This window comes from Fukomys damarensis, unplaced genomic scaffold (assembly GCF_012274545.1).
Source record: "Fukomys damarensis isolate Sample0158 unplaced genomic scaffold, DMR_v1.0_HiC HiC_scaffold_2, whole genome shotgun sequence".
In the NCBI taxonomy this organism is placed as follows: Eukaryota; Metazoa; Chordata; class Mammalia; order Rodentia; family Bathyergidae; genus Fukomys; species Fukomys damarensis.
The window spans coordinates 56,901,411-56,929,236 of NW_022900914.1; the positions used below are offsets into that span (position 1 = coordinate 56,901,411).

Below are 27,826 nucleotides of genomic sequence, written 5' to 3' on the forward strand. Positions count from 1 at the left end.
TATATATATTATATATAGACAATCTTCAAGTTTTCCATAGATATATGTGAATTGTATAATTTGTACTAGGGCTTTGACTAAAATTAGGGTAAAATCATAGTCACTTTTTTTTTGTTTCATTGTGAATTTACATCACAGCCTCCTAAGGATTATGTTACATTTTCATTGAATGCCAATTAGCATATATTACCAAAAATGCTTGGCTATATATGTCTCTGCTACAAAGTCTATAATTATTTACTAGGTACAATGTGAATACTTTATATCATGGGCCCTTGGATTCTGGTTGTTTTCCAAAAGCCTGCTATAGGGCTTTTGAATTCCATCAGGTAACCTTAATTCCGTAAATAAGTTCTCCTTTGTAGCTTTAGCTGATTGGAATAGAATTTAAACACTTACCTCAAAATGATTACTAATTAAGAATTCTATTATTCAGTCTTTCACTGTGACACAAACCCACACATGCCTTTCTCATCGTGGATGTTGCAAACTAAAAGTTCTCTTGCAGAGCTTGAAGGAGGACAAATTATAATAGCAATCATGTATTAAATTTTGAGTTTCTTTCAAGCCTTTTATGGTTGTTATCATTCATTTTCTTAATCCTGTGAATTAGATATTTTTCAAAAGCCCTTTTTCCCTTCCTTCTTTCTGTTCTCCAATTCCTTTTTTCACAAATACTTGTTGCATTAGCCTTCCTTTAGTTTATTTTTTATTTTATTTATTTTATTTTTTATTTTGGATCCTGGGGGTGGAAGCCTTCCTTTAGCATTGCAGACTATAGTTGTTGTGCAGACTGCAGTCTTCACTGATTTTATCTGTACAAAATACTTGGCATTTATACATGCATCGACTATTTAGGACATTTAAAGTATGTATTAGTGCGTGTTTGCTGTATGTAATGTTTACTGTCCTTGTGTGAAGTTACATGTACATAATACATCATAATTCTTTTTTTTTTTCATTCACTTTCCCTATCCTCCCTGGCCCTTCTTTCCAACTCTAAATGTGCTTCCCCTTTGAAAAAGATCTGTCTCCCTACTTTTATTGTCTATTTTTTATTTTGCTCTTTATTTATAATTTGAGTTTCTTATAATAAATCATGTGATGTTTAAGCTGTGTGCCTGATTTATTTCACTAAATATTGATGGCTTTAATTGAACTATCCTACTTTTCATGTCATAGTACATAATTTTATGTGTTGTGGTATTGCTTTAAAAAATCCATAATTTAATTTTTGCTTTTTCTACAAAGGTCTGGTTTGTATGTTAATTGTTACATAAATGGTTAAGTTCCTTGTCATATATTAGTGCGTTTTACCTTCACAATAAATCCTGTAAGCAATGTTAGAAATATGTTTATATCATTTGGGGATGTATACAAAATATATTAAAAGGTGAGCTCAGGCTTACCCGGAAGCATTTGAAATAAGATGCATGATTCTTCTCTTTTCATGGCCTTTAATAAAATTGTGTTAAATTTAGCTGTATGTTTTTTCCTGGTATTGAAATTTACATGTTTGTTTCTGAACAAATGTACTACATTGTAACAGTACTGATCAATAATTGTAATACTCACCTTTATCACTGCACTATCCCTGTAGGGGTTTCCCAGATGGACAGAACAGTCCTAAAACAACATGGCTATCCTTTGTATCTCTCCATGTATTATTTTGTGTGTTTGAGAATATTGCTCTGCGCTAAGGTTGTCAGACTTCACTATTTTGGAGCAGCCTATGAGACACACAGGAAATAGGGACCAGAGGTTATGTCTCCGAATGGCTTGTATCATTTGTAGCATAGAACAAAGTGTTCTGGGACTTTCAAATAAATATATTTTAATGTTTACATGAATGGATCTATATTATGTATCAAAGCAAATGACCTATTTTACTTAAAGGTTGGTTTTATTTAAAAATAACTCCGTGGGAGTTGATGATGGTCAACTTGTACTTTAATAAATTATTAACTCTTTTCTGTCTCTGTGTGTCATTCGAGCTAGGTGAACTAACTTTGAAGGAAGGTTCCTTTTCCTGTGAAGAGAAAGAAGACCAAAACTCTGTCTCAAGCTGCCTCCTTCAGTCAGTTAACCATTTTAAATTCACCTTTCTCATAATGGATGCAGGTATTATTCATTCATTCTTCGTAACAACAAATATTTATTAATAATTTCCTATTATCTGTCATGAATTGTGCTAATGGGGCATAATAATGCTATGCCTTTCATAAGGTCGTTGTGAGAATCAAATGGCAGTGTACATGAAAGTACCTAATAAAATTTAATAGGCTACAAATATAAGAAACATTTCTAATGCCCTGTAAGATTTTAAATTGCTTTCTGAAATAGAGAAGATGAAATTATATTCAGCAGAGCTTTAATATTCAGGGAATTTTATTGAATTATAATTCTTAGAAATTGCTTTATATTGTAGCTTTCTTTAAAATGTATTATCCATTTTATCAGAATAGCAGGCTCCTTACTACACTATGTAATAAAAAATTATCTATTAAAAGTTTCTCCTACTCTTTGCATGTGCATGTGTGTGTTTAAGATGAAAGTATTCTAGCTACCTTGTTAGCATTTTCAGTTAAGGAAACCTTTATTTTGAAATTTCTTTTATCTCCCTCCAAATATGTATAAGATTTTATAATGCTTTTATTATCTAATGTCCCTCTTATCCTCCTATTCAAAATTACAGCACTTCACAGACTTATTTGATGCTTACTAGTCAAAATTAACCTGTCAGTGGCCTTGTAGTTATTACAGTAGAAGACATTAATGAAAAAGTTATCTGCTTTAATATACTTTTTAAAAAAAATTTAGCTCGAAAACACCATGGACACATTTCCAGGCCAACATGTGCAAGAATTTTGGAGGTTTGTAATAATAGCACTTAGAATTTTTAGGAAAAATCCAAAATATTTAAACCAATACCAAATATTCATTTATTGAGCTCCAGTTTATGCCCAAAAAGACTTTATGTTATTAGAATAAGAAAACATAAAGAAAGTATGGATTTATTTGATTAAAATGCAAAACTATTTTGTAGTTAGACTACTAACTCTTGATGATACGATCACTGTGAATTGTCTCATTTATTTAGAGAGAATGATGGAGCTCAAATGATCTTTTACGACAGTAGGGTTCACATAAGTACTGTGATATGTTGTATCAATGTTTACTGTTTGTCTTTCATAAATATTAATTGCTCCTCCTTGGGAGATAATTATAATCCTTGCACTAAAGTCTGTAGATTTTAAGGTCATTAGATTTTGTCTTAATAATATATGACAACAGCAAAATGTTACCTGCGAGGGAAAAGTTTCAGAATTAATTCATGAATGCTTCATGATTTTTTTTTTCCCATTCGTCAGGATAGGGACAAGACGGTAAAACAACACTGCCTGCTTGATTTCCGGATTAGTCGAGATTTTGCTTTGATGAATGAGTGGAATAGAGTCAGAACTGACCCATGGTGCTCATGTAACATGGGCAAGAAATAAACATTTGCCACTGTTACTGAAAATTCAAGTCCACAAAGGACTCCTATAACCTAATCTCTTCAGAGTGATATTCTTCGGGGGGGGAGGTTAATTGCATCTCTATCTCCTTTTTTCCACACTGACCCATAGGTGGTGCTCATTTACTGTTGGTTAAATTTAAAATGTGCACTGATTTTAAGTGAAAAGTCTATAAATGCTAGGAATGCAATTTAGGAAGTTAAAGCAATAACAGTTCTGGTCCTTAAATTGTCCAGTATCTCATGGGCAATAAGACATACTCATCTCCAGGGGACTTGTCTGTTGTTGTTTATTTTGTTTTGCTACCAGGGATTGAACATGGGTCCTCCAGTTTGCCATGCAGGTGGCACCACTGAGCTAAATCCCCGGCCCCATCTCCAGTTTTAATATCATGTGAAAAGTGGAGTAACCGGAATGTGCAGAATATGTAAATATTTGTTTAAAAGATGCTTGATTCAGAATGGGGCAGGGAGGGGAGGTTTAATTCAGAATAGGGCAGGTGGGTGATGTAATTCAGAAAGAGATATATAGAGGGAAAGCCCTTTGTCCCTCTGCCCATTCATTCACCTCTCCTTGCTTTAGTCTTTGATCTCCAAGGAAAGGTTCACTAACAGTTTGGTTTGAAGTATTAATTTTTATTGGCTTGTTAGTTGATTATCATAAGCTTGTGGTTAAAATACAAAAGTTTTACAATACAGCTTTTTAAAAATGTTACAACTTCAACAGATCTTGGCTAAAATCAAGGTGTTGTTAGGGCTATGTTCTTTTCTGTAGCCTCAAGAGGATATTCAACTATTGCAACTTTTCCAGCTTCTAAGGACTTCTCACATTCCTTGCCTTCTGGCCTCCTTACTTCTCCTTGAAAGCCGGTTATAATAGACTAAATATCTCTTGTTGGGATTTTCTATCATTTCTGACCTTTTATTTCTCTCCGTTCTTCCATTTTAACAACCTTGGTGATTAAACTGAGTCGAGAGATAATCCAGCATAATCATCATATTTTGTTGTCCTAATTTGGGCCCTCGAGGATTTAGTTAGCAATAATTTCTTTATCATTGATTTTAATTTTACCATAGGAAACTGACTTTCTCATATTCATCCGTTCAAAACTGTAACAGTTGAATTAGAAAATTCTTTCTTTACCAAAGACAGCAGCGTACTAAATCACTATGATACTACAATATTAAGATAAAGATGTCCCCCCTCAACTTGTAGGTACTCTTTCAAGAAATGTGAGACAAATTTACATTTGATTAGCAGCTTAATTCTACCTCCTATTCAAAACATTTTACCAATAAGGTAATATATTTACAGAATCCAGAGAATAGGATGTAGATATCTTTGAGTGAAGATAATATACTTACACAATTATTCTTTGCTTTATGAGATTTATTGAGCCAAATATTGTTGATTAAGATTTATATCTTAAAATAAAAGCGTACCTTCTTAACTTCTGGCTCACATTTGGATCAGACCTGCTCCTCTGCCTCACCTGGTCCTTTTCTACAGTTAGCTCCATTGCCAAGTGTTGTGACAGAAAACGAATTCATGGGTACAGAAGAGAAAACTCTTTTCTCTGTAGACTTAATCACCCTCCAACATCTTCCTATAATAGAAACCCTGAGAGATAAATCAGAATCACAATTCTGGAAAAAAATCTGATTTACATTCTTCAGTTATCTGTCATTTTTAAATTTTTAATTTTATTAGCACATTTGCAGTACATAATGATTACATTCATCATGATTAGTTGTTATATTTATGTACCTAATACATCTTAATTCTTCTTAAATCTCCTTACTCTTTTCTTCTACCCTCCCTAAATTGACAAGTTTGTCCAAAGTAATTAGATGTTAATATTTGGCCTAAAACAGCTTCTATGTGCAGTAAATAGTACCCTACCTTGATATGTAATCAGAGTGTAACTTAATCTTTGTATCCAGCCAACTGCATCTCAATCAATGAAAGTAGCTAAAACTTCTGCCTATTAGAGGCTGAACACTGCCAAATTTGACCTTAATATTCTAAGACCAATCTAATGCCAATCAGATTGTTTTTGTATGTCACTTTCTTTTCTCTGACTATAAATAGAACCTGCACATACTGTACAGTGTAGTGAGATAATCTGTCAAGGTAAGTCCAGATAGTTGCCCAGCTCTAGAAACATTTTCAATCAAATGAAACTTTTAAGTTTAACTATACTCAGACTATTTTTCTTATCTGAGATTATGTTTCTAACATGAGAAGCCCTGATAAAGAATCAAGCTCAGTTATATGTAAAATGGTCATTTGTTCATTTTTTTAATCCATTCTTTGGGGACAGTGGGGCAGTAAAATTCTGAAAGTTAGGTAGAACAAAGTGTCTTTCTATGTTACTCTTTTTTCCCCCTAAGAATAATGTACTATTTTCTGTGCAACCTTTAAGTATACTTTGAAAGCAGCTGATTTAAATCTTGTGGTTATTTGAGAGGGAACCCATTTCTAGATTCTTACCAGTATTCAAAATATCTGCTTTAGCAAAAATTCAGTATTTTAAAAGTGTCAACAAGACCTGTGGTGAAGTCACTTTACTCTTCAGTTAGTATCTCATAATTCAGACTAAATTAGTTATAAGAACTACATTTTCTGATTGTATGACAAATAAATGAATTATCTAGATTCATTACTTTAACTTGGTGTATTTTCTAGCTTTTCAAAAATCACCAAAATAAACAAATTTGAGTTTAGTGCTGTCTACTATAAGGGAGAACAGCAGAAGAGGTAGGATAAAATCAGAATATTTATTGAGTTTTTAGTATTTAAGGCTTTAATTTGAGTGCCAGGGGTTGTTTTTAGAAGAGGTCATGGTATAACAGTAAAGGATTAGTGATTGAGGAAATAAAAGGATTTAGAGACACTGGGATCAAAGAGTATGTGCTATAAATTGTGACTTAATGATTTCTAATGAATAAAGAGTTCCTAGAAGGACAGTAAGATACTTGTAGCTCTAAATTCTTGACCATGAGTCTCCTGGGATGATAAAGTAATATTGATAAAGATGGGAACAGCAGCATCATTTACATCAGTAATAAAATATGTGCATAATTTCAGTACTCATGATAGAAGAATTTTAGAAGAATTTCAGGATTTATGGAGTCACTCAATCGAACATTGAATCAGGACAATATTTCAATACCAAGACAAAAGATGACTTGACTTCCAATAACTACCACATCTTTGGTGTTTAATTTAGCACCTCAATCTTTGAGTTGCGTCATCAACTGAATGATGCAAATTTCTGAAATATTAAATGGAATTAATATATTGGAGTGAAGAGAATCTATGACATATCTTACTCAAATACATGCCAGCTTTATCAAATGTAAACTTGTCCCAAGTTTCTGGAAAGAGAACTTACAAATTGAGAAGGGCATCTTTATCTTAATGTAGTATCATAGTGATGTAGAACAGTGTTATCTTTGGTAAAGAGAAAATTTTCTAACTTACCTGTTATGGTTTTGAACTGATGATTATAAAAATTTCAGTTTCGTATGATTCAATTAAGGTCAATGATAAATGTAAAGTTCTCTTGGAATTATTGCTGATTGAATCCTCCAGGGTCTAAAATAGGAGCTGAAGGTGCCAGGCATGTGGCATACCTATAATCCCAGCACTTGGGAGGCTGAGACAAGAGGATTGCTTTGAGTTCAAGACAAGCCTGGGCTACACTGTGAGTTCCAGAGCAGTCTGAACTACATAGTGAGACCCTGCTAAAAAAATTAAAAATAAATAAATAAATAAATAAATAAATAAAATAGGAGCTGCAGGAGGTATATCCAGGAAATGTTGAGGTACTAGGAAAAGACATTTATTTGTAAGGCACTTAAGATACAGCTGAATATGCAAGTATTTTAAGGAAGTAGAGAAAACAGACATTGATGAATATTTAGTTTACATTCTGGTATTGCATACCTAAGTATGATTTCTTGGTTATTGATATTTCTCTTTTATCTATCACATCCCACATGACTACAGTGAGAGAAGTTTACAATATAATAAAAACTACCAACTCTGGACCACTGTTAAGTAATCCGAAGTTTGGTTTGTGGCACAATTTTGACTACTTCGGATTTGTGACTCAGAATGATGAATTTGGAATCAAGAAAATCAGGCTAAAGTTTTAAATATTTAAATAATAGCCTCTTATTTTGAAGTCAAGGAAAGTCAAGCAACTCTGAATGATGTAATAATATTATATACTTAGAGAAGTTGCTTTCAAATTTATTCAAAGAGTCTTTGTGGACCCCTCTACAGATTGTAATCTGTATATCTGCCGCACAGGTGAAGATCTGAATGGCCAACACACTCTCAAGTGATACTGATGCAGCTCGTTCAAAGAGCATAATGTTACAAAATCACTAGTGTGAAGTAAAGGAGGAAAGACCAGGTGTCACATAAAAAAGTTTTCAGGAAAAGATACATTTGGTATCAAGTATGACTTCCTTCCTACATTCAGAAATGTACATACGTTTAGTGTAAGAAGTAATCAAGATGAGTGATTTGGAGATAAAGAGAAAATTTCAATGGGGAAGAAAAGTTTGATTATCACAACAGAGAAATTTTAAATGGGTAAAACTGCAATTTTTTCTACCTGCAGGACTGGAAATTCAGTCTGTCCAGCTCCCACTAATTAAGCCCCTAAAATAACTACCAAAACTATACCTGGTTTGCAATCACTGATTTAAAGAAACTATGAATATTCTGAATATGTGGGAAAGAACATAGCTGCTGCACTTTTTTGGCAATATATTTGACAGTTACGAGTTAGCTTAGCTGACCATTTCAATGAGAAATTCTTGTGGCAAGAAGGATTTGAGATTAGATCTAAACAAGATGCATATATCACATGTTATAGCTTTGAATAATAGTTGTAATTTAGTAGAAATTTAAAATAAATTACAATCTCCATGTCTTTACTGAATTAAGAACATTGCTATCATAGACATTGAGATACATAGACATTTTTGTAAAAATAATTGCCCATTATGGTTAAGACATTAGAATCATATCCTTGCAATCTCTCTCTTCATTATGTAAAAATCATTTGAATATAGGATTTGAGGAATAGAAATTGGATTGCTTGAAGTTAATTGCACAGTGCTTAAAACACCCACATGAATGAGAGAGATCTAAGGGTTCTTCAGTTTTCAGCAAAGAAGGTATTAACTATATTTAAAGGCTTTTTAAAAACTTACCTATGCAGGACCTTCTGTAACTATGTTCCATGCTCTTATGAAAAATTTAACTAGCCTTAAAAGTAGATCACGTTCTTCCTTTCACATTGCTTAATTCTTTACCAGTACATTTGAGAATTTCCCCCTGTACATGCCATGTCATACTTCAGATAAAAATAAATGCATTAACTTAGACACTAGATCACCCATATTTTGCCTTATGTTACACTGGTACTAAAAAATATTAATTAACCAATCAATTAGATTAATCTAAAGAAAAAATTATAAAAATTGCCTGATTGATAGACTTTAATAGACTATATTATCTTCACAAATACTTGATTTTTCCATTCTAAACATGGTATTATTTTAATAGCTGGAATTTGCACTGATGGAAACATTTATGAAAAAAACTAGTATATCGATTGATAGCATGACAATAACAGAAATATATGAAAAACAATTTGTTTCTATTACCAAAAATCAAATTATATCAAACTGTGTTTATTTTATTAAGCAATCAAAAGCACTTGAGGCATATGCCACATGAAAGTATTCATAGGTTTTTAATTCATAATTTGAGAAATTTCAGGAAAAAACACCCATCTTACCTACTCTTCTGAGGAGGAGCACTAAGAATAATTTGAAAGTTTGCTAGTTTCATTAAAGCACTCAATTATCTTCTAAAGATACTTTAAAATATGAAAACCTTTTCGTTTACCTACATTTTGTCATTTCAATGTTTCCTAGCAGTTTGCCTAGGTCCGGATTTCTGGTGAGTGTCTTCTACCCACCTGAAGAAATGTTTTCCCATTCTTTGGATTGCATGTCAGCTATTGATAAACCAGCTGCCCTATTTCAGAAAAATAAACATTTTGTCTTTACTTTTTCTCAGTTTTTTTTATTAGAACATGTATGCAGTATATCATTAATTGGGAGTTGGTACATGTACATAATACATAAAGTATTTTTACTAGGTATAAAACTCTAAATTGACAGTTTGATACTTCTAATACTTTACAGATATTTCTCTGCTGTCTTTTGGCTTACAATTTTCAACAAGTAGAAGACTTCTATCCTGATTATTTCTATTCCTCTTTGTATAATGTGTCACTTCTGGCTCTTTTTAAAATTACTTCTCTAGCAATTAATTTTGAGCCAGTTGATTTTCTTAATTATTTTCTTCATTATTTTTGCACTTAAGGCTGGGTTTGTTGAATTTATTGTATCTTGGAATCAGTAAATTAGACAGCATTTGTCCTTGAAGACTTCCCCTGCCTCACCATTCCTCTTCTTTGGGATCTCAATAGCATGCATTGTCCTTTCTTCACAGAAATGCTATTAACCTGTGACAGTGCTTCCTTTCCCTCCTCCCTCCCTTCCCCCTTACCTCCCTCTTCCTTCCTTCCTTCCTTCCTTCCTTCCTTCCTTCCTTCCTTCCTTATCTTCCCTCCCTTCCTTCCTTCCTTCCTTCCTTCCTTCCTTCCTTCCTTCCTTCCTTCCTTCCTTCCTTCCTTTCTTTCCACTCCCTCCTTCCTTCCATGTGTTTCTTTTTTAGGAGAGTTACACTGATTAACCTTAAACACGTTTCTAAAGTGTGTATTATGCTATTAATTCCATGCAGGATACTTTCTTCTCCAACTAATTTCTTTTGCTTTTCTAGGCACTTAATTTGGGTCTTTCTATAGTTTTCGACACTTTCATAGATCTTCTTTTTTTTTATTTTTTTTTTGGTACCGGGATTGAACTCAGGTCCTTGCTCTTGCAAGGCAGGCCACCGAACCGCTGAGCTAAATCCCTGGCCCTCATATATCTTCTATCTAGAGGAATATATGAAGAGGTACAGTAAACTTTAATCATATTTGTCTATTAAAACTAACATGTTAGTAATTGATCTATATCTTTTCAGTTGATTTATATAGTAGTGATATCATATTTCCTTCTTTGTATGCCTGGAAATTTTTTAGATAGCAAATATTATGGCATTTTATTATGTTTCTTACTACTTAGTTTTTATTTAAATATTTCTGAGCTTTATTTTGGGGAACAGTTAATTCACTGGAAACAGTTAACATATTCAGAGTTTGCTTTTAAGCTTACTTTGAGAATGTTAGTCTAGTTTTAATTTTTACACACTACCAAGGAATCAAAACTTTTCTAATGTTTTATCTAGTATTCAGTTTCTTGTATTTCTTTTCATTTTGACAGATAGAAACAATTTGCAGTTCCATTTGAGTCCTGATAATTTTCTGCCTCTACTTTTTTATTTTATATTTTTAAAGCTTACAACCTAAAGTTTTGATGTACTTATTTTGACACACACACACACTCACACACACACATACAAGCACACATACTCACATGGTAGAATGCCTGCTAGGAACATATTGACATAATCATTAATATAGTTTGAATTTGGAAATATGTTAAAGGCTTTGGCCAAGTGCATGATGTTATTGGGAAGTAGTGGTGAAAATTTTGAGAGTTGGGAATGATGGAGATTTTAGATTTTAGGTGGGAGTGTTCACTGTGAGGGTTTTGTGTGACCAAAGTGGAAGCCCCTTTCTCTTGCACACTCAGCCAAGAAGTGACTCCTTCATTCCACAATACATTCCCTGTCCTGATGTGCTGCTTCCCACAGTTACCAAGTCAGAAGGCCAATAAATCCTGTAATGAAACCACTAAAACCATGAGCTAAAACATCTTTTGTCTTTATGTATTGCTTTACATTAGGTATTTTCAGCAGTGAATATAGATGACTAAAACACTCACTTTACTCCAGCATTTGGTAGCTTTTATCATTATATATTCTCCTCTCTTTTTGGTGCCAGGGATTGAACGCAGGTCCTTGTGCTTGCAAGACAGGTGGCGGAACCACTGAGCTAAATAAATCCCTGTCCCCATTATATATTCTCTTGATGAGTGTTGAGCTGAAAACTTGGACTCTGCAGATCTTCACTGGTCTGCTCTATACCACTGTAATCCTTTCTTTTATCTCTCTGATCTTCTATACTCAGCTCTGCAGATTCTGGCTGTCCTCAAATTCTTTATCCTGACTTCTCCAAACAGGACTGCATTTGGGCTTTCTTCCATGTACTGTAGCTCAGGATGTCTTCATAGGAAATTTTTGGTAGAATTCTAGGCTGTGGAGTTTGGTTGTTTTGACTTTGAATTAACAGTTTTATGGCACCTGTTGTCAACTATCTAACAAGTGTTATTTCACACATTCTATCTGAGTCATTAGTTAAGGTAGAAGCATAAAGTCCATTTAACTTCATCTTGGTCAAATGCTAAGGTTGGAATATATCAATAGGGAAAGCAAAAAGATATTTAAGTTACAAACCTATGAAACATTCCTTATAATAGATAAAATATCCAAGAGATAACTATATTATTAAACACTTTTTATGAATTTTTCTACTTAATGGAGATCACATTATGCAATTTTATTTGTGCCTCTGCCTGAGTTATATAATGCCTATAAAGACCATCGGTCAATAATCTCTGGATGATCAGTTTTTGAATAAAATATATTAGTGTAGTAGTGATAAGGATAAGCCTCTAAAAGTATCCAAACACTTTCATTTTCAACTTCTTTTCATAGTTTGCCTTTAGAATTATCATGAAACGAATGAAGAATATAATACTAAAAGCAGAAAAGGCTCAGTTAGGAAACACACTCCAATATGAAATAAAAAGTGATATTTACACTCTACATAAAGCACTGATATACTTATATAGTTGTGCTAAGTAAATAAGTCTACTGGGGCTGGGGATTTAGCTCAGTGGTTCCACCACCTGGTTTTGCACGGGCAAGGTCCTAAGTTCAATCACTGGTACCAATATTTTTTTTAAGTCTACTTAAAATGAAAGTATCTTTTAAAATTCAATTTTTCTGAAAATGCTTTCTTCCATGAAATGGCTACCTTAATCTATATCAGAAAAAAAAATTGTTCCAAAACTTTAAAGAAGCTCAATGAAAGAAGTTTTCTGATCCTGTTGTTCATAAAATATTATATTCATTAAATTTATATTCATTTGTAACTTGATTTCTACACAAATACTAATTTTACATAAAATTTATGAGTGAATTCCTCCTGAGAAACTAAGACAAAGAGATTTGCTTGAAAGTAAATTATAAAATGTAATCAATTATGTATTACAATCTATATTTTGGTGTCATTTTAAATTTGTAAAACAAGCTAATTACTTTGAGAATATTCAAGTCTAAATTTAGATGAATTGATACACATCTGAAACATTAACAATGCAATTTGCATCTACCTCATAATAGCTCATTTTGAAAGAAAGCTGATATTTCAGGTCACACTATCTTAACATTAAACATGGGTCTCAATAATTTTATTTGGGGTTCATAATTGCACGGCTACCCTTTTCCTTTCTTAGGAAAACCACAACCCCTACTCTAGCTCAGCTCTACACATAGTTCTTTATGAGTCTTTTGGATGATCCTCAGATAACATATATTTTTGTATTCTTATTCCTATATTCTTTATAGTAATTCTCCTGCTGAGATTTCTAAAAAACTCTGTAAAATTATTTACAATGCCAGTTATCTATATCAAGAAAAAAATTATCATTGTCAACTGCAGAGTTGATGAAGAATACAGTTTCTATCAACTCTACTAATCTCTATGATTTTTGTCCCTGTTTGCATTGTGTATCTCTTCTACATTCTATGCATACAGTAAGAGCAACACAAAACAGGGGAAACATACTTAATTATTTTCTCTTCAGAAATCATTAAACATGTACTTTCAGTGGCAATCTTGTTTTGTTCCAAGTACCTTATAAAAATTTGAGACTTTTATTTAGTGTTCCAGCTATCACCCAACAACTAACCTCAAGTAAAAATTAAGATAAAATTTTTAAATTAGGACATTTTCTTAAATCTTATATGGTTATTTTCCCCCCTTATTCTATGCTATGAAGCATTTATACTGTAATAATAATAGTTTTCTGTTTTATTTGCATGCCATTTTTGTTCAAGTTTTCAATAGTACACAGTTTTTCCTGAAGTAATGAGAACAGAAAACATTTCACCCTGAGAATTAACAGAAAAAAATTCAAGCCTTTAAATCAACTAGTTTGTAAAATTACTTATTTATATAATTCAATTAATCACCATATTTTACTAACATGGTATTTTCAATCAAATTTATTTTAATGTTTTTTGAGTGTATATAAATGTCTTCCATTCACGTTATACTCCTGGCATTTGATAGAACTATTATATTATATTTGATTTCTGCTGAGATTACTTTTAAAAAGAAAACAGGCAGATCCTGGTGAGCAGTAGTGTGGACCAGAGTGGCATGGCTGCAGGCAGATCCATCCAGGGCCCCAACCCAACCTCAGTGGTTTGGGTAAAGAGGCCCAAGTGAAAAGCCCATGCACAAAAGAGCTGCACAGGAGCACAAGAATCAGCCAGAGGCCTATCCTGATACCATATGAAAGTGCATGCAGATCTGGTGAGCAACAGTGTGAAACAGAAAGGCATCGCTTCAGAAAGGTCTACCCAGGGCCCTTCCTTGACCCCAGTGCTTTGGGTATACAGCCCCAAACCAAAGCCCTTCCTGGAAAGAAGCTGCACAGGCACACAAGCATCAGCCAGAGGCCAAATCTTATACCACTGCTAAGTAAGTGGAAACTCTAGCCAGAATCCTGCTCAGGAACCAGGGACTGAGGTGCATAGCCCCCAGCCAAAAACCCTCCCAGACAACAGCTACATAGGGGCTGAGCCAGCGGCACACCTATTTACCACACCAAGTATGCACAGGCCCCAGCCAGAAACCGGGTCATCTCAGATTCAGAACACCATTCAGAACTCAGACATTTGTGCACTGGTGAGCAGCAAAGAAGAGGCTGTTGGGTGGCTTGTGGAGATTTGAAGACTCCTGGGTGAGCAAAAAGTTGCCTCAACAAAGGCATAGCAAGCTGCATCAGTTGAAAAAAGGAGACACATGAACAAATCTCAAAACCAGTCTACCAGATCACCTAAGGCAACCCCAAAGGACAAAAAAGATGGAACAATCTGATACCTAACCTCCAGGACTCCCTGAATTGGCAATGAAAGAGGATCTGGAAAAAATGAAATCAGAAATAACTTTTCAGATAACAACAGAGATTGTGATCATAATCCAAGACATGATCTAGAACAGACACAGAATTAAAAAAAAAAAAAAGAGGAGCTTGAGGAACATGATGGAGTCCCAACATGGGAAATAAGTGGAATCCATAGAATAGATGTAAACAGATTTCCAGGACATTAAAAACTCCATGGATAGTTTATGCAGGAGAGTGAGCCAATTGGAGGACATAATTTTATATATAGAAGACAGGATTGCAATTATTGAACAAGAAAAAAACTTCTTAAAAATAGTATGGGACAATGAATCAGTTGCTAGATGATGTAAAGAAGATTAACATAAGTCTGACTAGACTCAATGAAGTAACAGGAGAGAGTGCTGAAAACATTAAAAAAAAATTACAGAAAGACAGGCAGAAAACTTCCCAAGTAAAAGAACTTGACATACAGATAAGTGAGGCATATAGGAATCCAAATAGAACTGATTAAAACAAATCTATACCTAGGCATACAATAGTTCAGATTCCAGAAACCCAAAAGAACAAAATCTACAAGCAGTTAAAGAAAATAAATGAATTACATTCAAAGTCCATCAGAATCACAGGAGACTTCACAACATAAACCCTCTAGGCCAAAAGACCTTGGAGTGATGTATTCTAAGCCCTAAAGGGGGAACCAAAACAAAACAAAATACAACAACAACAAAAAAACTCCAACCCAGATTGATGTATCCTGCAAAATTATCTTTCCAATATGATGGAGAAATAAGACACTTTCATGACACAGAGTACCTTAGAAGCTTCATGAATACCAAACCAGCACTCCCAAAATTTCAAACAATATGCTATTAAAAGGCAATGATTGTCTTATCTCACTTAAGAGTATGTCTTCAATATGCATCTATTTTCCTATGAATGACTCTAATTTCTCATTCCTTATGTCTGAGTAGTATTCCTTTTTATAGAAAAATCACATTCTTTATCCAGTCTCCAACTGATTGGCAAATAGGCTGTTTCCAAGATTTAGCTATTACAAACTGTGCTGCTATAAACATAGGTGTGCATATATCACTGTGATATGATTCTTTTAATTCTTTTGGAAAGATACTGAGCAGAAGATGGCTGGGTCAAATGGAACCTCTAGTCCCAGCTCTTTGAGGTATCTCCATATTGATTTCCATAGTGGATGCGCCAGGCTGAACTCCCACCAACAATGGAGACAGGTTCCTTTTTTCTCACAACCCCTCCAACATTTGTTATTGGTTGATTTCTTGATAGCAGCCATTCTTTGTGGGGTGAGGTGGAATTTCAGTGTTATTTTCATGTGCATCTCTTGAATGACCAGTGAGGTTGAACATTGTTATATATTTATTTGCTGCCTTTAATTCTTTGTCTGAGAAATGTCTGTTTATTTCAGATGCCCATTTTTGAATCAGGTCTTCATATTTGGGGGGTCTGATTTTTTTTAATTCTTTATATATTCTAGATAATAGTCCTTTGTCTGAGGAGCACCTAGTGAAATTGTTTTTCCCACATTGTAGGTTGACATGTAAATACTGAATAGTTTCTCTGATTTGAAAAGCTATAAGTATAAATAAAACCAAAATTTTATAACTGACAATATGAAATGTGAAGAAAAGGGCTAAATGTGTAAGAGAAGTGGGAAGTGTAGGGGAAAGGAAATAAGGGGAGAGAAAAATATGAAAAAAGAAAAAATGGAAATAAACTCTTTTTAAATAGGGGAGGATGGAGGTGGTGAAGGGAGGGCAGGGGTGTGGGGAAAAAATGAGAACCAAAATCTGTCATGTAAAGGTGCAAGAGCCCAATGATAAATGTAACTGTACTGTATACTTTAAAAGTACCAATAAGCTCAATGAGAAATTTTAAAAAGGACTATGAGGACCACAACCCCAAGAAGCCCAGTAGAATGAATCCATCAGGAACGGCAAGAAATTAAACTCAAAGAGGGATAATCCAACAAAAACAAAAGTCATAAAAAGTACAAGTCAATACATACCGGTTATAGCTATCAATGTTAATGGTATCAATTCATCAATAAAAAGAAATAGACCGACAGAATGAGTCAAGAAGCAAAATCCAACATCATGCTGCATAAAAGAAATACACTTATTTAAAATGGAACTAAGACTGAAAATTAAAGGGCAGAAAACAATATTACATGTGACAGGAACTTTAAAAAAAGCAGGAGTAGGTAACTGCAAATCAAGTGGATTTCAAACCAACACTGATTAAAAGAGGCAAAGAAGGATACTAGTACCTCCTTCTAAAAGGAGCAATCCAAGAGGAAATGATGAAAATCATAACTATGTAAAGCACCAAACTCTAGTAGGCCCAACTATATAAAACAAACACAAACAGACATGAAAAAACCAAGTCAGTGCTAATACAATAGTAGTAGGGAAACTCAGTACTCCACTGTCACAAATTAATAGATCAACTAGACAAAAAATAAACAACTAAATACTAGAAGTCAATCAATCTCTTAAACAAATGGATTTAACAGATGTTTACAGAGAATTCCACCCCACAAAATCAGAATACACATTGTTTTCAGCTGAACATGGGTTATGCTCCAAAATAGACCACATACTTGCTTATAAAACATGTTTAAGTAAGTGCAAAAGAATTGAAGTTATCTGCTGTATAATGTTAGATTACAGTGCAATGAAATTGGAGATCAATAGCAAAAGAAATCTTAATAGCTTCATAAACACATGGAAATTTGAACAACACATATGCTGAATAATAAGTCAGTTCCAGGGGAAATTAAAGAATAAATCAGACAGTTTTCATAATTAAATTACAATGTCAATACTACCTATCAGAATCTATGGGGCACAATGAAAGCAGTCTTAGAAGGGAAACTCACAGCAGTGAATACAAGTATTAGGAAAACAGAATGAGCTCAGTTAAACAACCTGATGCTGAAAGTCAGATTTTTTTATCTTTATTAAGTTTATTGGTACATTTTAGGTATACATTACAGTTACATTCATCATTAGGATCTTGTATCTTTACATTACTTACCTTGGTTCTTATTTTTCCCATTCCCCAGCCCTCTCTTCCATCCCTCCATCCTTCTCTGCTTACAAAGATATTGCTTTCATGTTTTTCCTTTTCACATATTTTTTCTTTTTCCTTTTCCCCTTTCCTTTACCCCTCCCACTTCCTCAACTCTTTTAGACCTTTTCTTCCTATTGCACAATATGAATTATGCATTTAAATTCTTATTTATACTTTCAGTTTTTCGCACCAGAGAAACTATTCAGTATTTACACATGTGTGACTTATTAATTTCATTTAAGAGTATGACCTCAATGTGCATCCACTTAGCTATAAATATCTCTAGTTTATGGCTGAGTAGTACTCTATATTATTTTTTTTAAAACCCCCCTTCTTTTTCCAGTCTCCAGTTGATGGACAATTAGACTGCTTCCATGTTTTAGCTATTGCAAACTGTGCCACTATAAACATGGGTGAGCCTATATTGCTAAGGTATGATTCTTTTAATTCTTTTGGAAAGATACCCAGCAGGGGAATAGCTGGGTCAAATGGGAGTTCTAAATCTAATGCTTTGAGATATCAACATATTGATTTCCACAGTAGTTGCCCCCATCTGCACTCCCATCAGCAATGAAGAAGAGTTCCTCTCTTCCCACAGCGCTGCTAGGAATTCTTACTGGTTGATTTATTGAGAGCAGCCATTCTTTCTGGGGTGGATGGAGTCCCAGCATCATTTTCATTTCCATCTCTTGAATGACCACCATGGTTGAACATTTTTTCACAATTTTATTTGCTGTGTTTTCTTCTTTGTCTGAGAAGTGTCTGTTCATTTCAGGTGCCCACTTTTGAATTGGGTCTTTATATTTTGGGGGTCTGATTTTTTTGAGTTCTTTATATATTCTAAACAGTAGACCTTTGTCTGAGGCACAGCTGATCAAAAAATTTTTCCAACCTTGTGTGCTGTTTCTTAGCTCTGCTTGTGATTTCTATGTCAGTGCAAAAGCTTTTTAAAAAGATGAGGTCCCAGCTGTTGTTTCCTTGAGCTAGTTCCTGTGTTACTGATGATTTGTTCATAAAGTCTTTTCCTATGCCAATATCTTCGATAGTCCTACCTAACATATCTTCCAGCAAGTTTAGTGCTTCTGTTTCAATATTTACATATTGAATCCACTTGGATTTTAGTTTAATGCATGGTGAAAGATACAGGTCTAGTTTTAATCTTTGACAAGTTGAAATCTAGTTTTCTAACACCATTTATTAAAGAGGCTTCCTTTCCTCCAGTGAGGATAGTTGGCTCCTTTGTCAAAGATGAGATAGGTGAGTATGTCAGCAGTTGTTTCTGCATCTTCTAATCTATTCCACTGATCCTCAGGTCTGTTTCTTTGCCAGTGCCATGCTGTTTTTATTAAAGTGGCTTTGTAGTATAATTTCAAGTTGGGGACTGTGATACCCTCTGCCATGTCTCTGTTTCCTAAAATTGCTTTTGCTATTCTAGGTCTCTTGTGATTCAAAATGAATTTTTGGATTGTTTTCTCTAGTTCTGTGAAATATACCATTGCAATTTCAATATGGATTATGCTATATCTGTATAGCAGTTTTTGAAGTATGGCCATTTTCACTATATTAATTCTTCATACCCAGGAATAAGGGATTTTTTTTTTCATTTTCTTGCATCTTCTTCAATATCTTTTTTCAGAGTGTTATAGTTCTCAACGTAGAGGTCTTTTGTTTTCCTTGTTAGATTGATTTCTAGATATTTAATTTTTATATACTATTGTGAAAGGGATTGTTTCCCTAATTTCACTCTCAGTGAGTCTGTTATTGTGTACAAGAAAGCTATTAATTTTTTAGCGTGTAACCAGCTACTATACTGAATCTTTCAATTGAATCTAGAAGTCATTTGACAATGTTTTTTGGGTCTTCTCTGTAGAGTATCATATTGTCAGCAAATAATGACAGTTTAAATTATTCCTTTCCTGTCTTTTTTGCTTTTATTTCTTTCACTTGTCTAATTGCTGTGCCTAATGTTTCCAAAACTATATTGAACGGAAGTGGTGACAGTGGAATCATTGTCTTGTTTCAGAATTTAGCATGAAGATTTTCAGTTTTTCACCATTTAGAAAAAAGAGAAGGACAAACCCCAAGCTCATAGATGGGAGTACATTATAATGCTCAGAGCAGAAATCAATGCAATGAATACTAAGAAAATGATACAAACAAACAAACAAACAAACAATGAAACCAAGAGTTGGTTCTTTGAAAGAATGAACAAAATCCACAAACCCTTAGCCAATATTATGAAAAAAGAAATGAAAAGATCCAAATCCATGCAGCTAGGAATGAAAAGGGTGAAGTTGTAATGGACCCAGCAAAGATCCTATCTACTTTGAGAACCTATATTCTAATAAGATGGAAAATGCTGAAAAAACAGAAAAATATCTAGATATATATGAAATATCAAAGTTGAAAGAAGATCTAAAAATTTTAAACAACTCAGTATTAATCAATGAAATTAAAAATTTAATTAAAATCTTACCAATTAAGAATAGCCCAAGTCCTGATGGCTTCACTGGTGAATTCTACAAGACATTTAATGAGGAACTCTTTAGATTACTGTTTAAACTCCTCAATGAAATATATAGGGAAGCAATACTCCTAAATTAATTCCTGGAAGCAACCATCACCCTGATTCCAAAAGCAGAGAAAGACCCACCCAAAAAATAAAACTATAGGCCAATTTCACGAAAGAACATATACGCAAAAGTCCTTAATAAAATACTGGCAAATAGAATGCAGGTGATGATCAAGACGATCATATGCCTGGACAAAATGGAATTCATGCCAGGAATGCAGGGATGGTTCAACATATGCAAAGAAATAAATGTAATACACTATATTAATAGAGCCAAGGCCAAAAACCATATGATCATCTCAACAGATTCAGAAAAAGTATTTGGCAAAACCCAACCTGCATTCATGATAAAAACTGTACCAAAAAATGGAGTAGATGATCTCTACCTCAATCTGATAAAAGCCATCCATGAAAAACCAACAACCAATATTACACTAAATCATAAAAAAATGAAATCTTTCACAATAAAATGAGATACAAGACAAGGATGTCCACTATCACCACACCTGTTCAATGTGGTTTTGGAAACATTAGCCACAGGAATTAAACAAGAAAAATAAATAAAATGAATAAAAGATAGGAAATGAATAAGCCAAATTCTCATTATTTGCAGTGATATGATACTCTGTATAGAAGACCTCAAGAACTCCTCCAAAAGTCTTCTAGACTCAATAACCAAATTCAATAGCACAGCTGGATACAAGATCAATGCACACTAATCAGTACCCTTCCCATACATGAACGACAGACTTACTGAGAGAGAAACAGGGCAAACTATTCCTTTCACAATGGCTCCCCCCCAAATTGAAATACCTAAGAATCAACCTAACAAAAACATTCCAAGACCTCTATTCTGCAAAATACAGCACTCTGAAAAGAGATAAAAATGATATCACTAAGTGGAAAGACATCCCTTGGTCCTGGGTAGGGAGAACCTATATGGAGAAATTGGTCATACTTACAGAACTATTATGTAGATTCAATTCAATTTCAATTGAAATGCTAGCAGCATACTTACCAGACCTGGAGAAGACATTCATTTTAACAACTGGAAAATTCATTTGGAACAAGAAAAGACCTAGCATAGCAGAAGCAATTTTAGCCAAAAAGCGAAGGCAGAGGGTATCACAATCCCCAATTTGAAACTATACTATGAATCTATTGTGATAAAACAGCATGATACTGGCAAAGAAACAGATCTGAGAACCAGTGCCACAGATAGAAGATGCAGAAAGAATCCCAGATATACTCAGCTAACTCATCTTTGACAAAGGTGCCAAACACCCTTACTGGAGGAAACATAGTTCTCTTTAATAGGTGGTTCTGGAAAAAATGATTTTCAACTTGTGAAATATTAAAACTATACCTATATCTCTCTCACCGTGCACTTAAATGAACTCAAAATGGATTACATAGGTAAATATTAAAAAAGAAACATTGAACTGGCTGGAAGAGAGGTTAGGAAGAACTCTTGAAGACATCAGCATGGGAAAATATTTCATGAATAAAACTTCAGTTGCATGTGAACTAGCACAAGCAACAAGTTGATGTCTTCTTATTCAAAAACTTCTGCACTGCAAGAGAAACAAGCAACAGTGTGAAGAGACAAGTTACAATGTGGGAAAAAATTTTGATCAGCTGTTCCTCAGATAAAGGACTACTGTTGAGAATATATAAAGAATTTAAAAAAATCAGACCTCCTAAATATAAAGACTGAATCCAAAAATGAGCATCAAACTGAACAGAAATTTTTCAAACAAAGAAGTAGAGAGAGCAAACAAACATATGAAAAAAATGTTCCACATTGTTGGTCATTCAAAAAATGAAAATGGAAACAATGCTGAGATTACACCTCACTACAGAAAGAATGGCTGCTACCATGAAGTTGACCAATAACAAATGCTGGCAGGCTTTGGGGAAAAAGGAACCCTCCTCCACTGCTGGTGGGAGTGTAGACTGATGCAACCACTGTTGAAATCAGCATGGAGATACCTCAAAGAACTAGGAATGGAAGTACCATTTGACCAGCTATTCCCTTGCTGACCATCTTCCCAAAAGAATTAAAAGGTTCATAACACAGTGATATATGTGCACTGATATTCAGAGCAGCATAGTTTGTAATACCTGAAATTTGGAAAAAGACCAATTGCCTGTCAACTGGGGACTGGATTATATATACACACACACACACATAAATATATATTGGTACTAGGGATGATCTCAGGACCTTGCACTTGTAAAGCTGGTGGCAGAATCACTGAGCTAAATTCCTGGCCCTAAGGCCATACTCTTAAATGAAATAAATAGGACACACTTGTAAATATCAAATAGTTCATCTGGTGTGAGAAAGTGAAAGTGTAAATAAGAAATAAAAGGTATAATAAATAATGTGAAATAGGAATAAAAGGGACAAAGGGGAAGGGGATGTGGGAGGAATGAGGAAAGGAAAGAAAGGAGTGGAATTAATATAAGAAAATGTAAAAATGGAAACAGTGTTTGTGTAAATAGTGAGGTGTGGAGAGGTTGAAGTAAGGGCTGGGGAATGGGGAAAAGAATAAGAACCAAGATAGATTATATAAAAGTACAAATTACAATGATAAATGTCATTATATTGTATATTTAAAATGTACCAAAATAATTTTTAAAAATGAAAGAAAATACACTAATTCTAATATGAACTATTCCACAACATTGGCAACCTCATTCAAGACTATGGCTTTTTGCTACAGAAGGTGTCTATCCTGGCTAAGTACAATATGAATTGTAATTTTTGGAGAGCTTCAGGAAAAATAGTAGCTTCAGATGACTCTCAATGATAAAGTAAATTTAAGCAGGACAATAAAAATGTGTGTAGAAGAGGTATGTAAGGGAGATGTGACTGAAGCAGGAAGGAAGGTCTGTAAAATGTTCAAAAGCTGAGAGATCTTAGAGACTTCTGTCACTTTTTGCATGTATTTCAATCTTGTCCTTTCTCAAAAAGTTGGCTAAGGCTTGTCCATATGCAAAATGTTAACTCCACCAAAATTTTCATATTTTAAATGTCTTTTAGCTTCACCAGCAGAGAGAAGCTAATTAGTCATCTGTGAGACTCAATTCATAGTCCTTGGAATAACTCTGGATTTCATATCCACCTTTGGTCCAACCACCTGGACAGAAGCTGGACAAAACTGCTAAAATGTGTTTCTGATACAGGAATTCTAATGAAGATCAGACTTGTCATCTGTAAAACTTATTCAAAATAACCATGGAAAACCTTGATTGAAAATATTTGGATAAAAAGAGAAAAATCTAACAAGAAAAAAATCACACTGGATCTTATTCATATTATTTTCATTAAACACCAGTGTGAATCTTCTACCATTTTAATAAATTTTTTCCTTTTTTAAATGTGTTTATTTTTCTATACCTCTTTTACTCTCCTGTCCAAATGTCCCTTTTCATTGATAGTAAGTAAAGCTATTAATTTTCTGGGAAAGTTTATACAAATTACAATCCATATTTTACTCGGTTGATCTTATATTATAGTATTGTTATTTTTAGTCTATAATTTCTGTATGTTTTGGCAGCAGAAATTATATATTACAAGTAATTTTACTACCTAAAATGCTCAAAAAGAGTGGATACCTCTTATAGAATTGTTTCACACTTAAATTTGGCAAATTTAATTCAAGAACTATGTATTAAACCTTATCACATATAAATACTTATCAAATCAATAAAATTCAGGGTCAAATGTATTAGAAGTGTTTTGCTCTTTATTCTCTCCATCTGTAGATATGTAAGTGTGGTAACATTAAAAAAAAAACTTAAAACTTACTTTTCCAAAATCAGTTTGATTAAAAGTTATGCTTAATTCAATTGAGGTCAAAATTTTCAAAGAAAAAAAAACCATCCTTGACACGAATAACAAATACTGCAGTTACACACCAAACAGTAGTTATTCTCTTCAGTGACTTACCTGGTGAAATAATTTTGATCCACCCTATTCTGTAAGAGTTACAGAAAAATACTACGGGTTGAGAAGAATTAATAGATACCACTTATACCAATTTTTAACCGGGATCAAATGTGTCAAATATCTGAAACTGAAAGTAAACCTTAACGAAGTTCTGATTTGTAGCGTTGTTGCGTCATTCTCCTTGCAAAATGTGAATGGAGCTGCCAGCAGCGGAGGCTCCTACGGTGAGTCGGGGAAGCGTATGGGGCATCCCCAGCCAGAAGACCAGGCTGCGCAAAAGGGCTGCTCCTCAGGAAGACAGCTCAGTGGTTGAGCTGGGGAGCAGGTGGCTGAGGTCGCCCCACTGCTTGGATCCCCACAGGCCTGGAGAGCTGTCTCCAGCAGCCGCTTCTTGCGGTGTCACCCCAGGAAAAATATGAAACATCAATGAGAATTATTATTATTATTTTGCACTTGCAGTTCTCCAAATGATCCAGATGGACAGAATGATGTCTTTTGGGACCAAAACTCTCCAATGACAAAACAGATGAAAGAAAAAAACATTACTGCACAGATAGTGATGTCATATCACATATTGTTAATCGTATTACTCCTGGGGATGACAAACCACCCACAAATTCTACACTGGGCATTTGGATTGGTGCAGCTGCTACTCCTTGTACTCCCAGCGTAGCAAAAAAAAAAAAAAAAAAAAATCAACAGTAACAATCAGCTGCACAAAGGTAAAAACACAAAAGCAAAAAAAAAAAGAACTCACTGAATTGGCTAAACAATTTGATAAAAAAAAACAAAAAACATGGAAGAGCTAGATGTGATTTGAGAACAAACCAAGAAGAATCATGATTTTATCCAGATAATTTCAGATACACTGACCATAGTTGTAAACATTGGGCAGAGATGAAGTCAACATGTACTATAGTTCACAAAATAGATAAGGTTACAATAACGAAGCCAATGGAAAGAAGCACCGCAAGATCTGTGGCAATTGATCAAACCAGCAGTCAGAAGCCATTTGAATAAAACGTTGAAGCATCCTTTCATGCAGATTTTTATGATTCTACTCAGACACTTAGTGGACAGCTAAGCCAAGATCTGTCAAATTTATTATTTATTTGTTTATTTATGGACTATACAATTACTACTTTGGGGGGAAAAAAGTGCTTTGACAAAGGAAAATATCATTACAAATGAAACGCTGGTCACTGAAAAACTGCCAAGTAAAACCCCAGTACCAGTTTCTCCCCAAGTAGATACTCCCAGAATGACAAAATCGAGCATATGTAAGGTCCAAAAGTAAGGCAGAAGAAGAGTCTGATAAGCACATGGATGCATTTACTACCAGTGATTTTGAGGAAGATTGGGAAAGTTTACTGGGAAATGAACCTTTTGTTATGCAAAATGCCGAAAGGGTTGAACTTTTCCAGTCCAATACTGCACAGGTTGACAGTACATCAAGAACAAGTATGTCTAGATACCAGATTAAGAGTTTCAAAAATATTATAAAATCTTCCTTCAAACACATATAATGGAGAACTAATAAATGGTAATAGAAAAATACAGATTTTCACCAAGTCCAAAGAGTAAACTGAGCAAATTACCACTAACTGGAAACAAAATGGAATTTGACAGTTCTTTCAATAAAATTATTGGGGCCGGGATTTAGCTCAGTAGCATTGTTGCCTGCCTTGCAAGCACAAGGTCCTGAGTTCAATTCCCAGTACTGCAAAAATAAATACATGAAATTATTGTTCAAGACAAAGCTCAGAGTTGTGCAGTTGTGTCTAACTTGACAAAAATAAAATATTCACATTAACTTTTCTTCTAATATAAACGTTTTTGATAAATAGTCTTCTTTGAATACAAAATACTGTACTGAACAAAAAAGTAAGACTGTTTTTAAACATTCTTTCAAAGCAACTGTTACTATTGATCTTTTGGGTTCTACAACTTTAGTCAATGAAGCCGGTGTTAGTAGCTCAAACCAAACTAATACATCAAAGTTAGATTTTTTTGATGATTGGAATGATCCATTATTTGCTATTGAAATTATTAAAAGCATGTAGTAAATTAGAGACTAGTTGGGCAGCAAATGATGTGGATAATAATTTGTTATATCAAGTATGTGATGATATAGAAAGAATCACCCAGCAACAAGATATAAAGGACTTTTAAGAGTATGGCCTCAATGTGTATCCATTTAGCTCTAAATATCTCTAGTTTCACATTCTTTAAGACTGAATAGTCCTCCATTTTATTTAAAAAAACATTTTTTATCCAGTCACCAGCTGATGAGCATTTGGGCTGTTTCCAAGACTTAGCTATCACAAATTGTGCCTCTATAAACATGGGTATACATATACACACATACAAATACTGAAAAGTTTCTTTTGTGTGAGAAATTGAAAGTGTCAATGAGGGTCAAAATGTATAATAGATAATGTGAATTAGGAAGCAAAGGCCCACAGGAGAAGGGAGAGGGAAAAGGGAGGGGGAGAACGAAAGAAGGAAAAGGAAAAAATATGAGAAAATGAAAAATGCAAACAACATCTTTGTAAATAGAGAGGAGTGGAGGGATTGAAGGGAGATCAGGGGAATGGGAAAAATATGAAAACCAATATATGTCTTGTAAAGGCATGAATTTCCAATAATGAATGTCATCATACTGTATACCTGAAGTGTACCAATAAATTTCAGTCAAAAATTTTAAAAAGACATTAATGACAGCAAGAGTACTCTTGAGATCAATAATTATTCCAAGTATGGAGCTGAAAACACGTCTACAACATCCAAAAGAGCAAGTCACTTGGCACAATCAAAGCATTTGAATCTGGCAGCATTTCAGTGCAGACATCTTTCTTGACAAATAACTCACAAATTATTGAACCAATGAAAATGGAGAAACAAGAAATGTATGAAAATTCTCCACATATTAGGCTTCAACAACAAATTTGCCTATGTACCTAAGAACTCAAATTGTGAGATCAGTAATGTGCATGTGTCTTGGAATAATTCTGATGTTCCAATACTTGTGACTCATTCTAAATCATTTCTTTCAGGAAACTCAAATCATACCAGCACAGACATTGTTATTAGTGAGGAATCAAGTACTCAACAACTATCCTCTACAATCATAATAGAAGAAACTCAAAGTGACCTTAACAAAAAAGGGTAAATCTTCAAAGTATGCATTTACAAAGCTGAAAAATTCTCAGATTTTTTTCTCAGTTTGACAAAAACTGTATAACAGGACATATGTCTGCTACCAAAATTGCAGAGTTTCAAGAAAAATAAAACTGTCAACACATGGGAGGCTGACTGACAACAATCTTGAAACTTCCTGAATCTTCAAAAAGGAAGAAGAAAGAAAAGAAAA

General features: G+C 34.0%; 1 long non-coding RNA gene across 1 annotated transcript in view; it reads left to right on the forward strand.

Moving 5' to 3' along the window:
• LOC117285847 overlaps positions 1-27,553 on the forward strand; it is a 95,540-nt gene extending 67,987 nt beyond the window's left edge. The window contains exons 2-3 of the long non-coding RNA XR_004516930.1: positions 1,999-2,121; positions 27,510-27,553. This is a non-coding gene — a long non-coding RNA (uncharacterized LOC117285847). The remainder of the gene's footprint in view (positions 1-1,998; positions 2,122-27,509) is intronic.
• Positions 27,554-27,826: the final 273 nt, after the last annotated feature.